The 5000-nt window shown below is 43.2% G+C and overlaps 1 protein-coding gene across 3 annotated transcripts in view; it reads right to left on the bottom strand.

Annotated features, from left to right (window-relative positions):
- ntn2 (netrin 2) overlaps positions 1 to 5000 on the bottom strand; it is a 28918-nt gene that overhangs the window by 20105 nt on the left and 3813 nt on the right. The gene's annotated exons all lie outside the window — the stretch shown is intronic.

The raw sequence follows: 5000 nt of genomic DNA, 5'->3' as shown, positions 1-5000 counted from the left end.
AAGAGAGAAAAGGTTGTGCATCTCGTCACACTCGTCCGTGCACGGAACACAGAAAAATGTAGAAGAAGGTTCCTCAGTGTTCCTGCGTCCGCTGGCCTCGGACAGCAGGAACCTGAATCAGACTGTGTTTGAGGAGTCTGATTCACTCCAGAGACAGACGAACCGTGAAACCGCTCCACAGAGACCTCTTAAGACCTGTCACTCTGTGTGTGTGTGTGTGTGTGTGTGTGTGTGTGTGTATGTGTGGGTGTGTGTGTGTGGGGGGGGTGTGCATGTGTGTGGGTGGCTGGTGAGTGTGTGTGTATTTGAGTGCATATGAATGAGTGTGTGTGTGTGTGTGTGTGTGTGTGTGTGTGTGTGTGTGTGTGATGAATATCAATGTGACTGAGAGGCCTCTTTGCCTCTCACTCTCATTTCTACCCATTCTACACAACTCCACAACTCCACTACACAAACACCACAACTACTCAAACACAACTACACAAACAACACAACTATACAATTACACAAACACTACAAACACAACTCCACAAACACTACAACTCCACAACTCTACAACTACACAATTACACAAACTCCACAACTTCACAACTCCACATAATCCTAATGACTCTGGTCTTACTGTCTGACAGGTCCATGTGTTATACACACGCACAAACACACAGATCTTTTTATATGTCACAGTATAACACTTATAACACTTGTCTACTGCCCACAGTGGTGGGATTCAGGAAATGTGCCCCCCTCCTCTCCTGACACCCGCCGGATGCCACAACACATCATCTCTGTCAGATGGCTAATACATCATCACCCTGCGTCATATTATGTTAGTGGGTTATTAATATTATTATGCAATCATGATTTCTAGAGTTACAGACACTGTACTGTCACACACTGTATTAACACACTGTACTGTCACATACTGTACTAACATATTGTACTGTCACACACTGTACTAACACACTGTACTATCACACACTGTATTAACACACTGTGCTAACACACTGTACTGTCACACACTGTACTAACACACTGTGCTAACACACTGTACTGTCACACACTGTATTAACATACTGTACTAACACACTGTACTGTCACATACTGTACTAACATACTGTACTGTCACACACTGTATTAACACACTACTGTCACACACTGTACTAACACACTGTGCTAACACACTGTACTGTCACACACTGTATTAACATACTGTACTAACACACTGTACTGTCACATACTGTACTAACATACTGTACTGTCACACACTGTATTAACACACTACTGTCACACACTGTATTAACACACTGCACTGTCACATACTGTACTAACATACTGTACTGTCACACACTGTATTAACACTACTGTCACACACTGTATTAACACACTGTACTGTCACACACTGTACTGTCACACACTGTACTAACACACTACTGTCACACACTGTACTAACAAACTGTACTAACACACTACTGTCACACACTGTACTAACAAACTGTACTGTCACACACTGTATTAACATACTGTACTAACACACTACTGTCACACTGTATTAACACACTACTGTCACACACTGTACTGTCACACACTGTACTAACACACTGTGCTAACACACTGTGCTAACACACTGTACTGTCACACACTGTATTAACATACTGTACTAACACACTGTACTGTCACACACTGTACTAACATACTGTACTCACACACACTGTATTAACACACTGCTGTCACACACTGTATTAACACACTGTACTGTCACACACTGTACTGTCACACACTGTACTAACACACTGTGCTAACACACTGTGCTAACACACTGTACTGTCACACACTGTATTAACATACTGTACTAACACACTGTACTGTCACACACTGTACTAACATACTGTACTCTCACACACTGTATTAACACACTGCTGTCACACACTGTATTAACACACTGTACTGCCACACACTGTACTAACACACTGTGCTAACACACTGTACTGTCACACACTGTATTAACATACTGTACTAACACACTGTACTGTCACACATTGTACTAACATACTGTACTCTCACACACTGTATTAACACACTGCTGTCACACACTGTATTAACACACTGTACTGTCACACACTGTACTGTCACACATTGTACTAACACTGTACTGTCACACACTGTACTAACACACTACTCTCACACACTGTACTAACACACTGTACTGTCACACACTGTATTAACATACTGTACTAACACACTAGAGGTGGGGCTTGTTTGTATATTATAAAGGTGGGGCCTGCATATATTATAGAGGTGGGGCTTGTTTGTATATTATAAAGGTGGGGCCTGTATATATTATAGAGGTGGGGCTTGTTTGTATATTATAAAGGTGGGGCCTGCATATATTATAGAGGTGGGACTTGTTTATATATTATAAAGGTGGGGCCTGCATATATTATAGAGGTAGGGCTTCTTTATTGTAGAAATTAGGCATGACGTGTTTCATGAAATAATAAACCCTGTAATTAATTCCTTATTAATGACGTAATTATTTAAGAATAATAATCCCTTAAGAAAACCATATAATCACATTCATAACCAAGCTTTCTCACTTTAGTTAAACACTTTACTAAGCTGTCTAACTTTACAGCTCTCTGTCTCTCTTTCACTGTGTATGTGTGTGTGTATGTGTGTATGTATGTGTGTGTGTGTGTGTGTGTGTGTGTGTGTGTGTGTGTGTGTGTGTGTGTGTGTGTGTGTGTATATGTGTGTGTGTGTGTATGTGTGTATGTATGTGTGTGTGTGTGTTTAATAAGATGCCAAGAAAGGTGAACAGTGCTCCAACTCTTTCAGACTGAATATATTAAGCCACTATGAGCCAGACCTCTCCTCCTTTAGCCAATCACACACTCTCTCCTCCCCTCTCCCCTCTCCTCCCGTCCCCTCCTCTCTCTTCCCCTCCCCTCTCTCCTCTCCTCCCCTCTCATCTCCCCTCCCCTCCCCTCTCCTCCCCTCTCCTCTCCAATCTCACTCACAGATGCACAGTGAGAGTGTGTATAATACAGAAAGAAACAGGCTGCTCTTCCTCAGGGTGGTCTTCCTCTCCTCAACTCAGAGAGAAAGAGGGGGAGAAAGAGAGAGAGTGAGAATGAGGGGAGAGAGAGATGGAAGGAATGAGTAATACAAAGAGAAGGGTAGAAATGCATAGAGCTACAGAGATCAATATAGAGAGAGGGATGAACAGCAGAGAGAGAGGGATGAACAACAGAGAGAGAGGGATGAACAGCAGAGAGAGGGATGAACAGCAGAGAGAGAGGGATGAACAGCAGAGAGAGAGGGATCAACAGCAGAGATAGATGAACAGCAGAGAGAGAGGGATCAACAGCAGAGAGAGAGGGATCAACAGCAGAGAGAGATGAACAGCAGAGAGAGAGGGATGAACAGCAGAGAAAGGGATGAACAGCAGAGAGAGAGGGATGAACAGCAGAGAGAGAGGGATCAACAGCAGAGAGAGATGAACAGCAGAGAGAGAGGGATGAACAGCAGAGAGAGGGATGAACAGCAGAGAGAGAGGGATGAACAGCAGAGAGAGGGATGAACAGCAGAGAGAGAGGGATGCTGTCAGTGACAAATGGAGGGAGTAACGTTAGGGAGAAAATGAGAGAAAAAGAGAAAGAGAGAAAGACAGAGACAGAGAGAGAGACAGAAAGAGGGAGAAAACAAGAGAGTAAAAGAGAGAGAGAGAGAGACAGGGATTAAGGTGAAGGAAAAGTGTCTCTGCATGACTAAATAAGGAGAAGTGATGTCTGTCTCTGTCTCACACACACAGACTGAAACCTCTATTGACCATGTGTGGGTAAATAGTCCTACTGCTGGCATGTTTAAGTGTGTGAAAGGCATTATTTACCACACATGACATGAAAAACTGTGTGTGTGTTAATTCTCTGTGCCTAGTGATATCACTCTCCTGCATACACGCACTCCTATGGCCATTAGCTACATATGTGAATGTGTATGAGGCTCTGTGTGTGGGGGATATATATGGGTGTGTGTGTGTGTGTGTGTGTGTGTGTGTGTGTGTGTGCTGGGATGCACTAATATGGTAGGGACTGCATCTTGCCTGGGAGGCATATGTAGGCCATTGTGCAGGTTTCTGTCTCTTTAAACACATAGTGTGAAAGACCAGAGCAGGTTGTTAGTGCCACAGAGGGCACACCACAGAGGACACCAAAACAGCAGGGGAGTGCCAAACACAGAGTCACCTGGATACCTCACGCACACCTGTACAACTTACACACACCTTACACACACCTGGACAACTTACACACACCTTACACACACCTGGACAACTTACACTCACCTAACATGCCTAACATTGATGAGGACATGCCCCACCCGGGGGCAGATCGATGAGGACATGCCCCACCTGGGGGCAGATCGATGAGGACATGCACGGCCCGGGGCATCGTGCCTACAGCAGAGGTGGAACTCTGGAACACATGAAACCTGCTTTCATAATCAACCAAAAACCACTGGCCAAAGTTCCATCATTTAAATATCTGGGCAGCGTTCAGAGGACAGCAGTGTTCCATTACAAAATACAAAACCAGATGAAACAAACACTAACTGCCTTGGAGAGAGAAAGAACCTCCCCCATACAGCCGTGATGTCACACCAAACATCCCAACACCAATCTGTGTGTGTTCACATCCCCCTGTACAGCCGTGATGTCTGGGTCATGAGACTGGAATCACAGACACACACCCTATTTATTATTATTATTATTATTATTATTATTATTATTATATGTTTCTCAGCTTTTGGCAAATAACTAATTTCTTGGCTTTTATAAAATAATAATAATAATAATAATGCTATTATTCTATATATCAATAAAACCATGCAATTCCACAAAATAATTTTTCCAATCTGTCAGTCTATGCAGTGTTGTGTGTGCTGTATGAACAGTTATGACTGTGATGACCACTAACAAGGCATGAACCATAACGGGTTTAACT

The sequence above is a fragment of the Electrophorus electricus genome, chromosome 10, assembly GCF_013358815.1.
Source record: "Electrophorus electricus isolate fEleEle1 chromosome 10, fEleEle1.pri, whole genome shotgun sequence".
NCBI lineage: Eukaryota > Metazoa > Chordata > Actinopteri > Gymnotiformes > Gymnotidae > Electrophorus > Electrophorus electricus.
The sequence above is the reverse complement of the archived record's forward strand: the minus strand, read 5'-3'. Positions and strand labels throughout refer to the sequence as shown.